This window comes from Apteryx mantelli, chromosome 1 (assembly GCF_036417845.1).
Source record: "Apteryx mantelli isolate bAptMan1 chromosome 1, bAptMan1.hap1, whole genome shotgun sequence".
Taxonomy (NCBI): domain Eukaryota; kingdom Metazoa; phylum Chordata; class Aves; order Apterygiformes; family Apterygidae; genus Apteryx; species Apteryx mantelli.
The window spans coordinates 185,105,423-185,129,061 of NC_089978.1; the positions used below are offsets into that span (position 1 = coordinate 185,105,423).

The following is a 23,639-nucleotide window of genomic DNA, read 5'->3' on the forward strand; positions in this document are numbered from 1 at the left end:
AGAACTGACCCTAAGCAAGGCAGCAGAAAGCATGATTATAGAAGCAAGGGGACATTGACTGAAGCCATTAAGAATGACTAGTTGCTCAAGTGACCTGGCTTTAGGTCAGTGTCGAATTCCTTGTAGTTCAGAATCATGAAAATCATCAATATTCATCTCTTTTCTGGCAACAAGTTTCACTCTTTAGAATCTCTTGTTAACAGAATAATCCATGCAGAAGAAATTTGGAAGTTTCCGGAACAGTCAGACCCATCCCTCTGCAAATGATTTTCATCTTACAGGAAAAATATTCCTCTTTTTCAGTTCCATCCTTGGCACAGAAATGTTTAATTCTAGTGACTGCCAACCTGAAATCATGGAGGTCCTTAAGGGGACTGAAAAATTCCACTGTGGCACATGAAAGCCTTCAGCTGGATATGGGTGACAAGAAAAAAATAAACCTTACTACTAAAGTGAGAATTCTAAGTGTTAGGGGGTGAATCATTCAACTAGTCTCCACAGAGGTCTGATATTTCCTGTCCAGGAACAAGCCTCCATTTCATCACTGTGGTTACTTGAATTTTAAGGTTTCTCTTGCCAGAGGTAAACTGATCTGTTAGAGGCCACAAAGGCTCCTATCCAACAGAAGTTGGCTTTATTGCTTCTTATTGTTCTTCCAGGCAAGAACTGTTTTAATCTTACGAGAACCTTCAGTAGGCTGCTAACAAACATGCAGTTCATCTGTATGGAGGCTTTCACCTCAACATAGCAGAAAAGGAGCAAAATGGTAAGTTACAACTAGGCTTCAGAAGAAGCAGATCTATTTAAAGACAAAACCAAACAAACAAAAGAAAAGCACATTCACATTGCCAATAAGAGGGACTTGGAAGATTTACTTACTACCTCCAAAACCATACATTCTTCTAGCACAAAGAGTATGGCATTCCATACTTTATTAAGTTACATAACTCAAACAGCAAGACAACTGACTGAACTCCTTCAATTTATGCAAGGACACTTTAACATTTGAGGATTAAACATAGAAAACAGCAATTAATGCCCCCAATGTTTTTAACAGTGTACAGTCGAAGAGATTTTCCTCTAATGGCATTACAAAACAGAAGCATGCCTTGTTTAGCACTTTAACAAGCTTGCATTTACTGCTGTCAGCATTAGACCTCCCAGTACAGCAGTCATCCACATAATCAATGAAAATAGTTTGCAAAATGCCACTCTGATATTAGTCAGACAGTGTTATTCACCCAAGGAAAGATCTCTAAGTTTAGGAATAAGAGTAGCATTTTTAGCATGGAAACTGGTTTGTCAACAGCTATTCTTCTCCTGCACAAAACCTTCAACAATGTCAGCTCAAAGCAACAGTAGACTCATTTATTGGCGGAAAAAAAGGCACCCCTTTGTACCATCAGTTTTGTGCCCTTTCAATAGCAGCTCCGGTGGTAGACTGGTGTGGACAATTGCAGTGACCATCTGTGACTATGAGATAGTTTGGTAGCTGCAAGACTAACTTAGGTTCAACACTGCCACATCTTGCCCTACTGAGTCTTTTATATGTCTTTGAAAAAACGTAATGAAAATGGATACATTCAAAGCTGAATAAAAAGAGGTCTCAGCAGGCTCGACCCTAAATCCAAACAATGTAACTGTAATGCTGGCACCATTGTAACAACACGACAGATGTAGGTCGTGCTAGCTTTCATCTGTAGCTGTGACTGATAGCTTGTAATTTACTGACAAGATGTGGAAAGTTTCCATTTTCATTTGGTTTGTAGGCTCAAATTTCTAGGGTTCAAATAAGATGGACGATGCACAGATTTTTCTGTTCACAGGGAAAAATCTTACAAAGACTATAGTAAGTGCGTGCCACTGACCTAGGGACATTCTTGTCTTAAATCCACCCTGCAAACCTCATTCCAAAATTATGCAGTGCAAGATTGGTTTAAAAAGTTTACAGAGGAATTATTACAGAGGAATATCGTTGGTTAACCAAAGAGGTTAATTCACAAAATCTTTAGTGTCAGTATAGATTTTACCAGTTATGGACTAATATTTTGCTGATTGCTTCAACTATGTAATCTAAGTTGTATTAAATTTACTCAACTACATCAATTAATCCATCTTAAACACATGTACTTACATCTTCACCACATGTTCTATTTGGACTATGGTAAGTGATTTTAGATGGAGGACCGGGGGGAAAAAAAATCTCCTAAACTACACAGATCATTGAAGAGCAGTCACAAGGAGTCTTACAAGCAATATTAATTTTTCTCAGTTCTCTCTTCCCTGGAAAGAGACAGAGCAGTTGCAAGAACCATCCAACAGCAGCACAGCCAGCTTGTCTTAGAGCTGCCCTTGTATGACAAAATACATCCAGTCAAGCAACACAGAGAAAGGGAGCCATAAAGACAGGACACCAATTGATTCATAAATTCCCCTGAGTTTGTAGGCAACTCCCTTGTGTGTGTGTGTGGGTGGGCAGGCAAAAGGTTGGCAGACTATTGATTTCAGACACAGTAAGACATCAGGAAAGCTTGCAGACTCTTTCTCTTTCTCCAGTAGGTAAAGTAAGAGGTGCCATTTTGCACAGAAACCTCTTCCAGACTGAAAGTAAGCTTTAAGACATCTGTTAGAAGACCCAGGCAATCTTTAACCAGTTGTTGTCATGGAAACATATTTGCATTTCATTTCCAAAGGAAATTCTTCTTAAAAAAAAAAACACAAAAAAACACATCTTCCTTTCTAAAGAAGGCGCTAAGGCCTTCTCAGAAAACTAGAAGAAGTCTTGTGTTTGCAGGCCCTGGTCTTCATGGGGGACTTTAACCACCCCAACATCTGCTAGAAGGGCAACACAACAGAGGACAAACAATCCAGGAGGCTTCTGGAGTGCATCGATGACAACTTCCTGATGCAGGTGATCAAGGACCAGATAAGGGGAGATGCTCTGTTGGATTTCATACTTACAAACATGGAAGAACTCGTTGGAGATAGGAAGGTTGGGGGCAACCTTGGCTGCAGTAACCATGAGATGGAGTTCAGGATCCTGAAAGGAGGGAACAAGACAAATAGCGGGATCACAACCCTGGACTTCAGAAGGGCAGAACTGTGGCCTATTCAGGGACTTGCTTGGAAGAATCCCGTGGAATACTGTCCTGGAGAGAAGAGGATCCAGGACAGCCGGTTGATTTTCAATGATCACCTCCATCAAGCTCAAGAGTTGTCCATCCCAATGAGCAGAAAGTCAAGCAAGAGTGGTAGGAGGCCTGCATGGATGAACAAAAAGCTCTTCACAAAATTCAAAGGTAAAAAGGAAGCGTATAAGAGGTTGAAGAAGAGGCAGGGGACACAGAATACAGAGATGCTGTCCAAACGTGCAGGAATGAAGTCAGGAAAGCCAAGGTCCATTTGGAGTTGAATCTGGCAAGGGACATGAAGGGCAACGAGAGCAGCTTTTAAAGGCATATCAGCAGCAAAAGGAAGACTAGGGGAAATGCAGGCCCACTACTGACTGGAGCAGGGCACCTGTTGTCAAAGGACACAGAAAAAGCTGAGGTACTCAATGCCTTCTTCATCTCAGTCTTTACTGGTAAAACTTGCCTTCAGCAATCCCATGTTCTTGAGACCAGTGGGAAAGTCTGGAACAAGGAAGACTTACCCTTGGTAGAGGAGGATCAGGTTAGGGAACATTTAAACTGGACATAAACAAGTCCATGAGACCTGATGGAATGAACCCACAAGTGCTGAGGGAGCTGGCCAATGTCACTGCAAGGCTGCTCTCAATTATCTTTGAAAGGTCATGGTGACTGGGGGAGGTTCCTGAGGAAGAAAGCAAATGTCACTCCTGTCTCCAAGAAGGGCAAGAAGGAGTATCTGGAGAACTACAGGCAAGTCAGCCTTACCTTGATCCCAGGTAAGGTGATGAGCAAATGATCCCGGAAACCACTTCCAAACAAGTGAAGGACAATAAGGTAATTGGGAGTAGTCAGCATGGATTTATGAAGGGGAAATCATGCCTGGCCAACTTGATAGCCTTCTACAATGAGATGACTGGCTAGGTGGATGAAGGGAGAACAATGGGCATTGTTTAGCTGGACTTTAGTAAGGCTTTTGATACTGTCTCCCACAACATCCTCACAGACAAACTGATGAAGTACGGGAGAGATGAACGGATAGTGAGGTGGACTGAAAACTGGCTGAACTGCTGGGCTCAAAGGGTTATGATCAGCAGCATGAAGTCCAGCTGGAGGCCAGTCACTAATGGTGTCCCCCAGGGGTCAATGCTGGGGCCAGTACTGTTTAACATCTTTATTAATGACCTGGATGATTGGACAGAGTGCAACCTCAGCAAGTTTGCAGATGGTACAAAACTGGGAGGAGTGGCTGATACACCAGATGGCTGTGCTGTCATTAAGAGGGATCTCGACAGGCTGGAGAAATGGTCCAATAGGAATCTCATGAAGTTCAGCAAAGGGAAATGCAAAATCCTGCACCTGGAGAGGAATAATCCCATGCGCCAATACAGGCTGGGGGCCAACTGGCTGGAAAGCAGATTTGCAGAGAAGGACCTGGGGGTCCTGGTGGACACCAAGTTGCACATAAGTCTGCAACACACCTCTGTGGTGAAGAAGGCCAACAGCCTCCTGGACTGCACTAGGAAGAGGGAGGTGATCCTTCCCCTCCGCTCAGCACTGGTGAGGTCACATCTGGACTGCTGTATCCAGTTCTGGAGAAGAGCAGGCTCAGGGGGAATCCTATCAACATGTGTAAATAACTGATGGGAGGGAGTAATGAAGACAGAGACAAACTCTTCTCAGTGGTGCCCAGGGAGAGGACAAGAGGCAATGTGTGCAAACTGGAAATTCCATGCAAACATAAGAAAACACTTCTTCACTGTGAGGGTGGTCAAAACTGGAACAGGGTGCCCAGGCAGGTTGTGGAGTCTCACCTCCATCCTTGGAGATAATTCAAAATCTGATTGGACAATGTACTGGGCAACTTGCTCTAGCTGACCCTATTTTGAGTAAGGGGGGGTTGGACAAGATGAACTCTAGAGGCCCCTTCCTGCCTCAACCATTCTGTGATTCTGAATCTGTGATTCTGAATCTGTGATTCTAGTACAGCCAAAACTGTGGAAGACATTTTAAAATCTCCATTCTCAAGTAACTGGTATTCCCCTTATGTGAGGTTATTGTTCTGATCCTTGTGACAAACAAGGATGAGTTACGGTCAAGTCAGGCAACAGGAGAAGTTATCTAGTAGCACGTTCCATAAATGCAACACAACGTCCCTGCCTCTCCTTCCTGGTAACAGCTCCCACATACCATCTGAGTTTTTTCCAAAGGGAGGGACAGCAATAGCTTTATTCTGCAAGTTAATTATTTGCATGGGATGCAGCACAGGGATGCAAGATGTGGGTCAGGACAAGAGATTTAAAGAATTTCCAAGTATATTGTTGCTGTGAAGTACCCTATGCAGCTCCACAAGTAAGATGCACTATGTTGTGCACTTAAAATGGAGTTTAATGCTCACCCAATAAAACTGGAATGTTATACTTCTAGAACAGTCCACAAAAGGAAGTTTCGACTGATGAAGATCACGTCAATTCTTTAATGCAAAGGGCTATGCTTTTCCTCTCCAAAAGCCTGACTGAAAGTTCACTGAAGTCAATAGCAGCTTTCCACCAAAGGCAGGGAGTTTGAATAGGTCCTTTAAAGAGATACTATGGATTTTGCATTGGAAAGCACTCTCTTGACAGAGGAGGGCAGGAGGCTGTAAAATACATGAAGAGATAGGTAATTAGGGAAATGGACTATCTCAAGCCATGTTCAAGAGCTCTTCTGCCCAAACAAGTAGAATCAATCGTTTCCTAGACAACAGCTGCCTTTTGTCATTGTTGGATTTGGCATCTAAACTGCAGAGGACAGGCATAGGACAGATGGCCAAAGCTTCCTCACATTCATCTTTTTAAGGTGTTCCTTAAGAAAAAAAAGAAAGCTCATTTAAACCAGGAGATTATTCCATTGTCTAATTGCATGTAATAAGCCAGTAAACATTAGATAAGGAAACAAAAAGAAAAACTTCTTCAAATCTGCTATGCCTCCCCTTTCCAATGTCTGCTGGGACAGAGGAAACTACAGTTTGTATTTTTGCCAAAGGTCATTTCAGAGAGAAGTTAAGAAACCCTTGAACCTACTAAATATTATTCCTTAAGGGTCCCAGTTTTATAATTCATTGCATGCTGGAAATTTTCTGAGCCTGCGCAGAAGGTTATTGACTTCAAGACCTCAGCAACACAGAGCAATGTGTACTCTGCAACAGACCAGAAAAGATTTATTGTCATTTTTCATGTTTAAAGGAAATACTGCATTGTATTTAGCTCATGCAAACTAAGTACAAAGATGAGTAAGGGAGTGATGCAATTACAATGCATGCACAGACATTAAAAAGAAGTATGATAACAGCATAAACAGACTGCTATTAATTTTACATTGCAATATAGATATTTGCTCTATGAAAAAATAAAGTGAATAAAAACTCAAAACCAAACACTGAATAAGTTGAAAAATGTTTCCTTAAAATATCTTTGCCAAGGGATGAGGAAAGGAGAATCTTATTTTAAGAGCTTCCCAAGTAAAAATTACTGGTTTATTGTAAACTCAGCACTTAACTTTGTAAACAGATGTGCTTCTTCCAAAGTTCCTCCACCCCATCCATTGTTTTATTTATTTATCTGATTTAATGCAAGTTTCTCCTACACAAAGCAAAAAAGAATGCAACTGAAACTCCTATCCTAATTAAAGGTTTCTTTGTTCTATTATGAACCTCACTTGACTGCTCAGTAATACTGCCCAGAAGAACAATACATATTTAAATCTCTAATCCCCACAAGGGAATAGAGTCCGGTTGGAGCTCTGCAGTAGCTATAACAAACTTGCTTGGGGACAAAATACTATTTAAAAATATGTATTAATCCAAAAGGATCACTTATTCATTTCTTTCTCCCTTAACCTAATGGTCTACATCCTGCACTCACTTATCTTTACCTTTCTAATATTTTGTACACTTACAGTTGAGTGCAGCTGCCTTCTGTACCAGCACAAGCTCATCAGGTTTGAATTGTGGAGAGGGTGGAAGTAGAGACCATACGGGTTACTCAGAGAAAGGTACAGTGTAAGAACATACCACAGGATTGGCACTAGCATCCAGAGGCTCCTCCTGCAAACAAATGTGACCTCCGGCAACATCCACATTTCTCAGAAATGATCACAGTTGATTAGTGACAAGAGGACAAGACATGAAGGACAGCAGCTTTCAGACAGGACAGATTTTGCATGCAAGGATAAAAATGACTGAGGATTTCACCACATTCAAATTAAATGCAAAACTCACTTTTTCACCTCAGATTTTCATAGGCAACCTGCCCACACAAGCCTGTAGCTAATGGAGCTATTTATCCTGCAGAACAATGAGGAGACAAGAGACCTTGTTTGTAAATTTAGTAGTTGGGAGCCACTGCACACAACAGCGACAGGGCTCTATATATCTTCTCATTGTTAAATATTTGCAGATATCTGTTGAAAGAGTGGTGCACAGTTCTGTTAGGAGTCACAATATAACTGCTTTAGGAGGCTCCCAAGGGAAACACCTTTCAGTTCCTCTGTCTTTTGACCAAGCATGTTCCTTCTCGCAAGTTCCAAGTATGATCATGCAACAGGCATGTATGTATTCAGTGGCAGGATGCCATTTGCAAGCAATTCCCAGCCATATAACTGGTGCACATATGTTCCAATTACATGACATGTATTTCAGGTCATATGACAACAGTATATCTAGTTGCTTCAGAAGGAGGGGGTGAAAGGCCACAAGAAAGAGGAATAGAAGGCAGCAAGCAAGATCCTGGCCACCAAGAAAGAAGAGAAGAAAAATAAATAATAACTTGGCCCACAGCTTGCCCCAGCATCTGCCTGGGGCGGCTCTCTGGATGGGGGTGATTCTGACAAACTGGGTCTGGTCTATGTTCCACAGGTTAAACTACAGAGTATCATGATTATGGATGCAGGGGCTTATGTGAAAAAAAAAAAATCATCACAGCCTGGTTAGTGATGTCTATTACACACACAGACAATGTTTAGCAACACTGTCCTGCTGTCAAAGTACTTTTTGTATATAAGTGTCTAGGGAAATAGCATTTTACATCTATAAAGCAGTTCAGCAAACTTCTTTCAAACGTGAGTACAAAGCTTTTTAACAGTCACACGGCTTTTGTTTGTAATGCAAGAATCATTCTGCTCCTTCACTCTGCTATGGAACCTCCATTCCATCAATATTGCAATTTCACAGCTAAATATATTAATAGGGTCATAAATATTCAGATTATGTAATAAAGATAGTGAAAGCAGCTGATAAAATGCTGTTAACATTCATTTACAGCAGCTGGGAAGGCCCTGCCAAATGTTGCTTTACATAACAGGTCATGATGCTCTGACTGCATTAAGCTTTCTGATCACTCTTCCTTTATCTGCTATGATTTTGAACACAATATTTGAGACAGTGGAAAAAACCTCACTATCCAGTGGATTTAAAAGTCATTTCATACACACAAACATTTCAAAGGTTTAAAAGATTAAAATATCAAAAATGGCCTTGCAGTTACTATGTTTGTACTTTTGCATTTTAAAGCACAGACATGAAAGTGACATTCACATCATTTATCTGTGTTAGCTCCACAATTCGTTGCCTCCAGTAAGTTTTAAAAATAAAGTGAATTTATTCTATTGTACCATACTTTACTTAAGGCATATGCTCACATGATGAAAACAACATTCTGTAAATTTAAAACATCTGCAATACAGTTTTCAAAAAAACCCTGAGCGCTATTGAAACATTCCATAACATATGTGCATAATCCTGGCAGCAACCTAAATTAATTTTTATCTTCAGAGTTGCATCTGAATGCTTTGTTTCAGTTTATTTTCTGTTACACTTACTTGGCTTCTGCATATACTCTGTTACCCTCAAGTCAGGATTCCCAAAGCATGGGTCAGATCCCACAAGCTCTCAAGCAAGCATCAGCCTGGCACGTGGACACTGGGACTAGGTCAGAGCATTTTACTGTAAAAAGTGATGACTCACAGTTTGATTCATTTGTTTTGCATATTTCCATGCCAAAATTAAGCCCAATCCTGCAGACATTTATGGAGATTAGCAACCCTAGGAAGGTTAAGAGCCCTGGCGAGGTCAACAAATTCATGTGTGTAAAGTAAACAAGGCTGTGCATAACAGGACACACACGGCAGCTACTATACTGCTTATAAAAGCAATACCACTTTCATTCATCCCTCCAGTCCTGCATTTGTTAGCAACTATTCAGAGCAGTGAATACATTACAAAGCCTAATGCTTTAACTGACTGAAATGTTACAGCAGTAGGTCTCAGGCTTTTCCTGTAGCCAAGGCTCATTAGAGAGAACTGACATGTCCACACGCCACTGAATTTCAGCAGCGCTTACCGGCTCGGGCGCCTTCCTGGCAGCATGGGCAGTGCTTCAGCAAGGCCCACCTCACCACTTGGGAAACCGCAAGCTAAGGTGAAGAAGGCAACCTGGCTAACTACCAGATGCTGGCAAACTTCTTGGCCATTGCTGGAAAAATAAAACTCATGAAAGAAAACACCAGATTCATCAATACTCATTCGGTGCTGCTAAGTCTGCACCAAATTACAAGGAACTCAGTATGTTGATTTGCGTAATGCTACCTTCAGTAACTTCTCCTTAAACCTCTGCAGACCTTAAGGCCCCTGCCAGTACCTTCAGTCTCCTGAAATGAAGATCCCTCTTCACCTTAAATGAAGTGTACTTGCCCAAGTCAGAGCAGAAAGACTGAAGGTGTTTTCTTGCTAGATCAGGTCTGTTGGCAAAAGAACTACAGAAGAGGTATATTTTCCAAAAATCACAGACTTTTGAGATGAGATTCAAAAAGATAATTCCAAGGTTATAAATATACCACAATACGAAGAATGGCCCCTATGATCACAATAACAGACCAGAAATCCCCACTGCACTATACAATGTACAAATTATAACTTTAAAATGCCCCTTTCAAAAGACTTGCAAATAGGCCTACAAGCGAGGTGAAACATGGCCTCCAGGTTCCCCAATTAGAAATCATTATCAAAACTAATCCCACAATCTCACATACTGCTGACATCTTATTAACTGAGAAAAAGGTAATTTCAGAGATGCAATCTAAGAAAATTGCATGTGGACTTAAATTTACTTTCAAATATCCAAACACAAGCCATGCTAAGGAAGAAAAACACCACATAATGTAAGCAGAACATATTCTGCAAGTCAGATATTGCAACTCAGAAAACAACAAATTACCTATGAATGCTTCAAGTTACGGAACTGAAGCTTGTAATAAAGCTTCCTCATATATTCTATCTCCTTATTTACAGTATTTTTAATAAGCTTTTAAGTATCTCTCCTATCCAGTATGTAAGAACTGCTACTGATTCAGGATGCATTAGCTATTCATTTAATACAATATTCATTTACAATATTTTTTTTAAAGAAAACTATGAATGGCTAGATAAATTACCTGGTAACTGGGTGGAGTGCAGGATAGAACTAAGAAGAAATTATTCTTTCCGATACAAAATATGCCAGTGCAGAAATCCAGAAATCTACCTGAAGGGTCTTCTTAAATCCCTTTTTTAAAATGAAGTTTGAAGTAATTGGAACACTTCCATGATTTCCATCTTCTTGCTGCTTCTGACATTGAGCTATGGTACTTTGCATACAGCTGGTCAAACAACCTGACTTCACCATATGCAGTGGAGGTGAAGAATAGGCATCTTATTACACCCAGGGAAAGCCCAATACGCAGTTAGTGCCTTGGCTGTTTGAGGTAACTATGTCCTATGAAACAGTTCTGCAGGTGAAATACTTGATCAGCTGTCATGACTGATAAAGAGTTCTTCAGGCCTTCTCTTCTTCTCAGAGATGCACTAAATGCACTGTAGTCATCCAGCTCTAGTCGCTAATAGCCAAAACATTCACTATTACTTGATTAACAACTGCAGATTTACCTCAGGAATATTTGCAAACCCACTCCCCTTCTTTCCTCCCCCAGCATTAGTTGAAATAATTTTTCCACCCTCAAAAAACCCACTCTTCACTCATATAAAATAAGTCAGGAATATTTGCAGAATAAGATTCTGGTGGCGGTAATGAAAGCTACTTGCCAGTCTGCAATTCAGGCAATTGGAGGGCAGAAACACCATGTGACAGACGACTAAATATGCTGTACAAATAGAATACTGCAAAAGAGTAATTCGAGCAAAGGTTCGCGCAAATATATTCATTCGTGAACTTTTCAAATAACTCTGAACAAACATTTTTTCATAGATTTTCTGCAAAACTAAAGGCAGTCTTCAGAAATTGCCCTGCAAAGTGTTAAAATTAAAAATGAATACAACACGTTCTTTTTTGGCTACTACAATGACTGCGTAAAATGAATAAGCAAGCTAGCCTCTGGATATTTCCCCCCTCCAGATTTATAAAGTAGAAGGTCACACAAGTATCTCAGCCCTACAACCCATCTCCCCCTTTTTATTATTTATTCAAAAAAATAGACCAGTAAGACACACTTGCTGGAATACATAGTGAAACCCATCTCTCTCAGGTGACTGCTCTAACCACGAGGCAATAGGTTCATAATCACTCTGCAAATAATTAAATATTCATTGGGTCTGGGAGAAAGCAGAGCAGCTTCATGAACCAAGACAACAGAGGACGACTTGTCCCAGAACACTCTGTTGCCTCGTTGTTAGAGTAATTCCCTAGCAACATGGGAGATCTGCATTCAAGACTCAATTTTGAGTAAGATAAAGGTGGCAAGGCCTGAATGCAGATGCCCCAGGGGAATGCTCTGATCGCTAGGAAGGATGCACTGCTCAGGCTCCAGTATCACACAGATTTCCACATGGCTTACAAAAAGAAATGTTTACATTTTAGGACTTCTCTGGTGGCAACTCCAATTACATCAGCATGGATGGAGGTCAGTATTTATCTCTTGTCTACGCCAGCTGGAGGCGAGGCAGCTTCTGGTCTATAAATAAGGGAACTATGTTAGTGAGATGCTGTGCTTCAAATTATAACCCCTGCTAACAGTTTGCAGAATAAACATGTGGGCCAGTACATGCAGTCATATAAACATATCCACAGACACTGCCGAAGTGAGACAGCAGTGAAAGGGGAACTAAACATGGCATTTGAATGGCAACCCAGGAGCTCATGTTCTTTTATGGATTTAACACGATGGGATATTTTTCACCCTAAGCCTTTTCGAGCCCATATGGAAGAGTGTCAAAACTGCTGTTGTAGCTGGAAAGTCTGTTCTCTCGAGCCTGAGCCAAGACCTCCCTTGTTACGCAGAGGCCATCCCCCAGCCGTTGGAGAAAGGCAGAGTCGGGACAGAGCTATCCTGCATGGGCTGGCCAGCTGCCAGCTGAGCGCACTTCATACCTCCTTGAACAGCCCCTCTGCCAACCCATCCCGTCTCCTCCCTAACCCACCACACTGCTAGCCAGGGAGCTACAGCCTGGAGGAATTTCCCCTTGGCTCTTGTTTCAACCACTTTGCCCTCTTGATATGAAAAGGAGGGCTTTCTTGCCAGGCACTGTCAAAGCAGTCACCAGGGATTGTCTAGAAAGGTTTCCTTGAGAGATGCTCTGAAAAACAGGCAAAAGCTGCTGAATGAATTTTATACACATCAGTTACTTGGTCTTCAGTGGTCAGAAGTATCCCTGCTCTTTCACCAGCCTCTCAGTACTCCATGCAGTCTAGGTGATCTGTGCTACCTACCTAGACTTTACCAGGTTTTTTTGTAAGTAAAAACAGTCTCATAAGGAAAATAAGTACTCCTGTTTTCTGCATTTAAGAACAGTCAGCCACCACTGAACACAGTTCAGTATCCACTTCTAGTTTTGTTATGTTAGCAGGTAGAAGTAGTGCAGGTGCCACCCCCAAACACTACTTGTCTACTTCTTCCATTAATATTTTCATATTTCTCTTCTTTACTTCTCATAGGTACCAGGGACATCTCCAGAAAGCCAGACACCATGTCTCCCTGAGGTCCCTTACTCAGAATGGTTCGCATGACAACGCATTAAAGCCTTGGCAGCAGACACCTAAAGCAGCCAGAAGCCTCAAGGGAGGATTGGAACAAAACCAATAAAATCCCCAACTCTCACACTCCCTAACCTCTCAACCTCAACAGAAACCTGAAAAAATAACATTTTATTCCATATCCCCAATTTATAGGCCCTGGTTGTAACAACAGTTTGCTGATATAGAGAGCTAACCTTCTAGACTTCAGTCAAGTAAACTTCCATTAATTTAAGTCAGGTGCAAAGAACAGGATGGTTCAGGATGCCCCTGGCTACTTATTTCTCAATAAAGCCAAAAGATCAAGTTTGTGTGGAGTAGTGTATGTCACTCTCCTTCAAGCAAAGTTAAAGATAGCAATGGGAGATCTGCTTAAGAACCACAGGATTTGACCTGTAACTATAACATCCTGGCTTCAGAAGTGGCTGGTAATTACAGGATTACAGTACCGGCGACTATAATCTGAGGAGCTCAACTGCAGATGTGCAGCGACCGCTCAGAGCAGGCTGCTGGGAGAAGCAGCAGTTCAGGCGTGCGGGATGGCCGGAGCTGCTGCGAGGCCTCCTCCACAGCAGAGCCAGAGGAGAGGAGCCCCTGTAGGTAAGGCACCTGCACTGGGCTCTCTCACCTCTTCCGCACAGCAGGTCTTTTCTCACTCTGCACTTTGTTATGACTTTCATGCAAGAGTATCTGAGCAGATTAACACTTTTGTTCTATTTTCTGTCATGACATTAAGAATCTGACTAATTTTATGCACTGTTACTTGGAAATTAGGAAGGCACAAATACATGAAGGCAGCCTTAAAAAGGCACATAATACATACAATCCTATTACATTGGTTCTTAACCTCAAGCAGTCTATTGGGCAGCAAAGTCAACTTACATTAGAAAAAAAAAATCAAGTTCTGAAACATAGGGGCTATCCACTTACAACACAGAACAAACAAGCTAGCTCTCTGTTACATAGCTGGTTCTTCACAGAGCTGACATTATTGGTGCCAAAAATGCAGACACACCAATTTGACACATGTACAAGCCACCTGTGAACAAAAGTTTATACACCTTGATTCCTATGAATCACCAAATTAATAATTTCCAAGAGGAAAAGTGTGCCGCACCATCTCAACACTTTTAATACTTCATTATTACGTTAGCTACCCTGTAACACGAGTAGGAACTTTTTCTTTTTAGTATATATTTTGAATGCATAAATATTGTCAAAGGAATAACAGTAACTTTATTCCTATCAACATAGTCACAGCACGTTTTGATACAGAGACCTGTATTGCAGAGTATCTAGCAAGCAAGGAGAACGATGATGAAATACAGCAGACAGCTGTCTGACACAATGCCCTGAGCTACTAAGACATAAGATCTTCAGGAAAGGGACTGTGTGGGTCATCAAGTCCAGTCTGCTCTCACAGGCAAACATATGGTATGATCTTTTCAAAAGATTATTTACTGGACAGTTGGCATCTCCCCCCCCCCCCCCAAAAAAAAAAAAGTTAGTTAAAGATGAAAGGCTGAAGGTTTCTGCAGCATAAAATGCAGAATGCTGTATCTTCTTGTACTATAATATAAAGCAATTAATTAAGCAAATTGCAATCTTTTCAATTTCTCTACTGCTCTCCAAAGCAGTAACTTAACTGCTGAGTCAGAAAAGTTTTGGTTTAAATGCCTGTTCATCTTGGTACCAAACGGACACTCATTTTACCTTGTCTCTTACCTAATGCTTTAGATGGTTTATCCTCTCTTCTCTTTTAAAAAGCAGGCAGAGGGGAAAAGGAGAGAAACAAAGACTGAAGGAAGAGACGTTCTTGAAAGAACAGAGCCATACAAAAGCTATTACTGAATCTAATAGCCTTTTGCTGTATTCTGTACTTTGTAAACATGAGCAGATTCCTCTGATTTTCAGGAAGTAGATACTTTGGAACTGGCTAGAACATTAGAGACAGATTTCTTTTACCACACAAAAGTACGCATACTGGAAAGTTACAAGGAATCAGCACATCTCCTTATTTAGTTTCACACATGGACAAAGCAAAAAAAAAAAAAAAAAGGTACACGCTACTCCATTTCTGATGGCTTGGAGAAACAAGTCGAAGCAGCATTTTGAAGTCTCCCAACACAATACAGCACCTATGAACCACTAGTAGACCCTTCACATGGAGTAATTCAGATGAGCAAGCACTGCGTCAGTTAAGTGGTCTGGACAGTCCATTTACATGAAGCTGTAGTAGTCATCTATGTTTCCCACAACAGCTAATTATGTAAAGGGTAACAATCATTATTTCCTGGAAGTCATCATCCGGTAAGTCAGCTGCATTTGTTTTTTATTCCCAATAAGGTTTACAAGAAATACTCTACCAAAAGCATTCTAAATATAGTTTTTGTAACTTTACTTCTATTTCACAATAGAAAAATTAATTTTGTCTAGTGTATTTGAAAAGGTTTTGGTTAATATGCTAATATAGCTCTCTTGCCTGCTTGTCAGCACTTCTACATCTGTAATGAAAAGTCTCAGAAGTTGCAACTGAAACAGGTTTTATTGGTCACTAATAGGCAATATAACAGAATTAATGAAGATGTTCTGATGAATGCTTAACTGATGAATACATGATCATACTATGCTCAAGATAAACGCAAATTAAGCACCCGCACACCTACACAGGGCCTTCATTAAAACCAGGTGAACTGCACTGTCCTGGATTGGACAGAGTCAGAAAATAATGCCACAGGCCAGGCTGTCCTAAACTCATTTCACAGATCTTTATTATAGAGTTAAGTCATGAAGCATATACTGTCTCCACAGCATTTTCTGGGAGTAGTTAGTGGTTTTGTTGGTGCTTGTTTCCCAGAGATTTCTTTCTGACACAGGAGGCTGGTCCCTCTTCTTGCACTAATATTTCAAGGGAAAGGCTAGGAAGAGCATCTTCTTTCCCTACCCGCAACACCTATCTCATTAACATACACACAGCTGGGTGATTTTATTATGCTAACCACGAATCAAAACAAGCATTTTCTCCTTCCAGAGAGGACAAACTGTTCATTATAATGTTTGCACTCATTGACAAGCAGACAGTAAGTAATACCAAGTCACTGCCCTTCACATATATAAGCCAGTTCTTGGAAGCAGAACACTAATACGCTTGGAGATACTTCTGAAACACGCTCATGTTTTGTTATAAGGAGATTGTGTCTGAATCTCAGGATGTATCAAACAATCAACTCATCCTTCCAACAAGGTAAAAACCAGGTTTCCAGTGGGTTGTATGATGCAAGCTTGAATACTGCACCTTGAAATTCAGACTGGCGTAGATTTGAATGATAGTCACTTGAACCAAGGGGAGGGAAGGGACTAAGAGATTTTGTTGTTCAGTCAAACTCTAGCTAACGGAAAATGCTCAGGAGTACTAGTGTTTTGTCCTAGACAAGATGGATTAGTGGGTGGAACGTAGATAAAAAGTAATGTACCACCTTTAGTCTACCAGGTGGCTATAACAAACTCGTGACACACTTCTATGTCTACCAAGAGTTCCACAAGCTGCCGAAAACAGCAGATTCCTGAGGAAGTGGTGTCTCAGGGTTACTGCTCCCATTAGAACAGTTCAAAGCAGATTTGTTTGTCTTAGAGCATTCCCACAGGACCACGCCATCACACAAACTGCCATAACAGCCTACAGTTGTTTAAAGCTTGGAAACAAAGGAAAAAGAGCAGCGATAACCAACTCCTTTGGCTTTTGTGCCAGATATGATCTTGAATATAATACGTACATATACATATATTTATACATACATAAACACAGATATAATGTAAAAGACACCAGCTTTCCTGCCCAGACTGTTGTGCCTTTTGCCTGGAGCACTATGACCTCGCGCTCTCAGCTGTGAGCCACCCTCTTTCCTTCATCCTGGCTATCTGCTACTGCCCAGCCCACCATGCCCATCCTCCTTCATGGTACAGAGGCAGCTATGCCTGGCCACTGCGCCTCCAGTCACTGCCTCTGGATTCTGGTTTTTACTCTTCCTCCTCCGGGTGCACAGAGCCCCTCAGTCTCCCTGCTGCGGGAGGCTGGCACGGCACCTGAGACAAGAAGCGGGGCAGCAAAAGGCACAGATCTCTTCAGGCAGAGCGGGCTGCTCGTGCCTTGCGGCTCACCAGCTACCCAGTACACAGCAAGGACAGCCAGCCAGCTTCGCCTCGGAGGCGGTCAGCACGTGATCGGATCAGACCTAGCCCAGAGCATGGAAGGGTCTCAGGAAAGTCAGCTCGACAAACGGCAAGGTGGGAGAAGCTGGCTGCAGGCAAAGTGCTGTCACTGGAATAAAACCTCCCGAAAGCAGAGGGGGGCTGCACACCGCTCGCAAGGAGTCCTGCTGCATGTTTATGCTAATTGCTGGCAGATGAAAACAAGCCTCCATGCTCCAAAGCCTAATTTGCTCCATGCAAGCCAAGCAGTAAGAGTAGATTAGACTCTAATAGGGATTAATACAAGTTAAGGTAGCACTAATTTCCACTACGGAGACCGGGAAGGTTAGATGTGGGACGGTGTGGCTGGACAGAAAGGCAAAGGGCAGACCCACCCCTGTGGGCGCTTCCACTGACACCTGCCTGGGCCCACTTGTGCTCTGCCCATGCCCAACCCTGTCCAAAACAGAGATTAGATGTGCTGTGCTGTCAAGTCAGGGTCAGTGATTTCTAATAGGTTGTATAATGGTCAGCAGGAGATTTCTTATCCAGTCTCAACTGCACTGACACACTTTTTTTTCTGGAGCTATCATCCATCACCTCTGAGTGACAGGAAAATCAGTCTTTACAAAGACAAAACCTAACCCAAGCAAAGTCTGAGGCAGAAAATGAGGTGAAGCTTGGATCCCATTCTGTCTTACCACAGACACTTCCAAGCTATAAGTTTAATTTTATTAGCAACTAGTACTTCAGTTCATAAAAAGTGACCAATAAAAGATAATGGCAGGAAATTAAATGAACCTTAGCATGATTTAGAACCTTACTATGGAATAGTGAAACATCACACACAAAGTACACTTGGAAAGGAAAAAAGCCCCAAATAAGCAATCCTAAAAGGATCCAAACTGCTTCAGATTCAGAGTTAAAGCCTTCTTAAAGACTAACAACGAAAGTGCAGGTTTACACAAGATGACAAGACTTATGCATTACATATAAATTATGATTGCCATATTTACTGAATATTTGAATATAAAATATTTTTAAGAAAGAAATACTGGTCAGACAATCCATTCACTGCTTGCCCTTTTATGTGCGCTGTAGCAATTAGGACTTTATTCACCTTCAAATACAAGTAAAACATTAAATGTAGTTTCACAGCAGGACTGGGACACACCATCTACAGTGTGTGGTCAAATGATAAAAGATTTTTTTTCCTGACTCTGGGCCATATTTTTAGAAAGGTTTAGAAAAAAGCATTTTTTCTTTAATAAATAGGAAGGCTAAGAGGCCAAAATCGCTAAAGTTCTTAAATCACGATCTTTGGGAAGTAGCCTTTTTGTAGGGTTCCCCCCTCCAACAATTTGGTGTGCAGTATTCAGCTAAAACAAGTTCCTTAGATCTCTTTCCAAAACAGCTATGAGAAGAGAAAGGACACTGAATATGTAGGTAAAAAAATAGACTGTTCAGTTCATGACTGAACTATCTAAACTTGCAGATACCCCTTTCAACTGAGCAACCAACTACAAATCATTAATATTTACCTAGACAATTGAAGATTTGTACTTTGAAGAGAAGAATCAGAGACCAAAAAGGAAGTAATAGAAAAAGGTAAGGAATTATCCTTCATTAACCTGTTTCTTGAACATTTAACTCCAGTCAAGAAATGACATGGAGAACAATATAAGACAACAGTCACTGTAATTATGTCCTTTGATCAGGAAAATATTTACTGAACTGTGATAAACTTGAAACACTGGAAATCAGCATTCCTTCAGCAGAATTTTTTGAAAGGAAACTTAAGACTTCTGACAGCATCCAAGACATTATTAGCATCTAATTTTTCATTATGAAGTTTTTTCAAAATATTTATTAGATAACGTAATTAAAAAGTCAATACAATTTTTATTTTAGAACTCAGCTTTCCTTCAGAGAGGTTTCAGTTGTCGGTTTAATGCTAGGTTGTTTTAATCTGGAATAAGCTGAAATTCAGTTTCACAAATCAGAATTTTCATTTTTCCACAAAAAGGAATTATTCCATACAATACAGAGTTCTAGCAAATTGTTTCTTGTGGAAAATACGAGTATTTTGTTTGGAAAAAGCCCACATAAATATTGTTCTTAGGGAAGCGTTCCCCTTTACAAAGTTGCTTTTTGACTTAAATTTTTAAAGCAACATATTTTCACTCAGTCTGTCACTTCCAACCAGAAAATGAAGGTGGAAGACGGAAACATCTAAGTGGTTCTTCTCCTCATCCTATTCAGTTAAAGACGCAGTTGTGTGACTGTGAGCAGTTGAAGACCAAGCGATTGTTTAACTCCAGAGATCCTCAACAGTTCAAACAATACAGAGGATCTGTAGACAGACCTAAATAATCACACTTCTTACTCATTTAAAGCATATTTCTCCTGTGCTCAGAAGGCCAGTTACAAGTGTTAAGAAGGCAGACATGCCAGTTTAACATGTGAATCATCTGAAAGCTATTGAGAGGCTTTCTTGATCCTCCGCTACCGCCACATATTTGTTCTCCAAAGAGATATATTTCTGAAGTGAATCAGGTATTCAAGATCTCTCTAACTCACCATTCACCATAGCTGAGATACCCATGCAGACCCCACAGGATGCTTGAGTATTTCTTCACTGCTCTGGGTAGCTTGGCAACATTATCAACAGGCACTACTTTACATGAACAGCAAAACCAGGAACTAGTTGGTCCTCAGGAAAAATAATGTATAATAATAATAGTAAGTTATAATACTCAATTGAGTGAACAAATAGCTTTAAGTTAAGGAATGCTGTGTATAAATCTAAATAAGACCAAGTATCAGAAAGGTAATGCTGCTGGACTCCTAATTAGATAACAAGTCTACTGCTCATTTAAACAGAATTCTCTCCACTCTCTAGCTCCAGTAGAACCAACCCACCACACCTCCAACCAACTGCAAAGTTAGTAGGACACCCATCTGCACAGAAAAAGGAGGAACAGCCTCTAATGATTTCAGAGCCCCTATAAAATCATCACATTCTTCCAAAAAAATACATGCAATTTATAGTCTGGATGATCAGGGACAGTATAAGAAGCTATTTTACTCAGTCATCCAACACCTTCTGAAAAAAAGGTCTACAGGGCACATTGCCCAAGCCATCTTACCAATAATGTAAATTGTTTCTCAGAACTGTCAAAATGTTCTGGCATACATAAGCTCTTGATGCCCTTCCTAAGGTTTTTGAATTAGAAGGTGAAACATTGCTGAGAAATAGGTGTTTGTAAAAAATTATGAAGTAACAAGGTCATAGCAGAACAGAAGTGTATCAAGATAGCTCATTTCCAACTAGTAAGAGTTACAGAACCAAGCAATACTTTCCACCCACTGTTATGTCTTTACAAATTAAGGTCCCCATGTTGTCATAATACCCTTGAATCCCCCAAAGCAATGGGCATAGGTATCCATCTACACAAATCTAACTTCTGTAATATGACCTAAGACATCACATCCTTCTGCTTTCTAAGGGATGCGCAAGAAAGACAGTGAGCACAATTCCTTTATTTCTACAATGATGGTATGTCTACTCTTGCTGACAGACATTAGCCTCAAGAACAAGAAGGTTATGAGACCATACAAAAAAACATATGGTAAGGTGTTCTGTCCATAAGTCAGAAGTACCTTGCCACTTAGCTTGACAAGCAGGTGACATTTGCAGGCTTTCTACTGCTTCTGTATGATCGCTGCTACAGCAACAGCCATTCTACTGATATTACTAAAAGTCCAAGGAGTAGCTGTCAGTTTATACCATCCAGGAACTAGGCAGAACAATTAACATCTGTTACTGCTTCTTATTTGAGGAGTTAACAGCAGAGAAGCTATGTGAAGAATGACACTGTTAAATCCTCATTTCCAAATATGGCACCATATACATACTCTCCCAGCCATGAATACCAGAGGCCCCTTTTTCTTCAGTATCAATATTCAGATATATTTCACACTGGATTTGCAAACACACATATCAATGGTATGGTTTCTGAATCACCAGCACTGGTGTTTAGCATACTAGGCTCTGTGCAGTCTCGTAACAAGGTAAGGGATATATGCGGTCTTACACTACTTTGCATGCGCTTGTCCAAAGGACCTCAAATGACCAGTTTGCTGCCAAATCATCCACATCCTTCAGGCAACTACATACATCAGCAATAAGAAATCACCTAGCCATTGCAAACACCAGAAATCATGAGCAGCAAGGGCATTTTGGCCACACCTGTTTTCCTACCCTAATGCATGAAATTGGAGGTAGTTGGTAGGGACCTGGGCTTCCTGCCTTTACATCACCTTAAAGTTACCTTGCTGGCTAATTAGCTAGCAGACCTCTCCAATATCCAAAAGATTTTCAAGGTATCACACAATGGTATCACCGCTTTGTTATCATGCAAGCTAGCATCGAGAATTATGTCTGGGGACAAAGAGTTCTTATCAACTGAAATAAAATTGTAGTGATATTGGTTAAAGAAAGAGAAACTCTGGCTATGATATCTTGCCCAGCATACCTTTTCAAACAGCTGCTAATCAACAAGTTTAAGCAAGACGGTCAGGACCAGCGACTATTCACATCACAGAACGCCACAAAGGAGCAATGCAAGACAAAATTCCCAGTAAACCACATTTACAAATGCCACTTCCCTCTTGAAGGGGGACCATGACACCAAAGGAGGAACAGGTTATCAGAGATGCTTGCCACCTTAGTCTTTTTTGTTTATGAAACGAGACAATATATGTAGCTGAAGGGCACAGTATTTTTTCTTTACAAATTTTTTATTCATGAGAAAATAATGGCTTATATAGCAACTAGCTACAGTTAATGAACACCGAGCTTGTGACAGTCGTATTACAAGTAGACAGAGAACAGTTTGCACACCCTGCAAAGGGATTAAGATTTTAAACATTTTTTTCTGCTGAATGATCAAGACCAATCTGAAACATCTCCACAGAGACGTAGGAACACCAGTCCTTCAGGCTCAATGGCAGTGAATTTATCAGCTACATGAGGTCTGTCTCAGCTCTGCCCATTTCAAACAGACGCTTGGCCTGCCAGCTTAGAGAAAAGCCATCACTGCTCATTGCCCACCTATCTGGCAGGTCTCCCGTTTTAAGACTAAATCCTTTCCTGGACCCCAAAAGGCTTTCATTCGTGAAACAGGTAATTTTCACAAAAAGTTAAGCTTAGGAGGAAGGTAGAAAACTGCAAAACCACCTATTTCCTTTTAAGAAAAAAAGCCAAAGAAAACCCAAGAATTGTCTTGGAAATCTGATCTCACAGCAGGATCAAGTAGGAGGAAAAAATACTGTGAAATTATAGAAAGTCTGTGATCAGATCTTTGAACAGCTGAGGTCTTGTTCCTCCTACCCCCTTCCAGACCCCTTGGCCCAGTGGCCCGCAGCCCCCGTGTGCCGGGTGGAGGGCTCCCGAACCCGGCGGGCTCCATGTGGGGACACCAGCAGTCTCTGCACAGCACAGACCCCAGCAGCGACATGCAGGGCCCTCGTGAGCTACTAGAAGAGCACACCCACGTCCTCCTAATAAGCAGAGTTCCTGTGTTACAGAGCTTTTAAATGCTGCACCTCAGGTCCACATCCATCCCTGAAGTATAAATTCAGTGTAATTTGTGCATTATGCAATATATTCAGCGAGAGCATCCAGAAGAGAAGGACGTGGAGCAAGATGCACACGCCCCACCGCCCACAGCGTTACTTTCTCGTCCTCCGTGCCACGCAAGGCCATTTGTACTGGAGAAAAGAATAAGTGAGGAAACCAAACGGTTTGGGAAGTGTTAGCGGCCAAGGCAGGGCTCTGCTGGCACTGCCCTCGGCACAATAGTTGAATGTAATACAGCCAGGCGATGGGAGGCTGAAATACTTCCTGGGATTGCTGAAAAGGCTCATTCAACAGTCAGCGATATTTCTTTATTAGCCAGGATCTATAGCCCAACACAGAAAGTATAATCCTAAGGGAAGGGTGGGGGGGAAACAGCCATGTGCCTTCAGAAAGGGGCACGGCTTACTATTGTCTCTTGCTTCAGTTTCACTGCCGAGCCTTTTTTCCTTTCTTTTTTTTTTTTCCTCTCCTTTTTTCCTTTTTTAACGTTGCCGACCTCCATCGATGGAGGCAAGGTGCTCGGGCCGCGCCGGGCGGCCGTCAACCGCCGCCGGCCCCCGCCCCGCTCCCTCACAGGAGCCGGCGCCGCGGGGGGAGCGGAGCAAAGGCCGCCGCCCCGCGCCCCGCCGCCCCGAAGTTGAG

General features: G+C 41.5%; 1 protein-coding gene across 3 annotated transcripts in view; it reads right to left on the reverse strand.

The window, feature by feature from the left end:
- The window catches only part of SRGAP1 (SLIT-ROBO Rho GTPase activating protein 1), a 149,524-nt gene that overhangs the window by 125,508 nt on the left and 377 nt on the right, over nt 1–23,639 (reverse strand). The window lies entirely within an intron of this gene.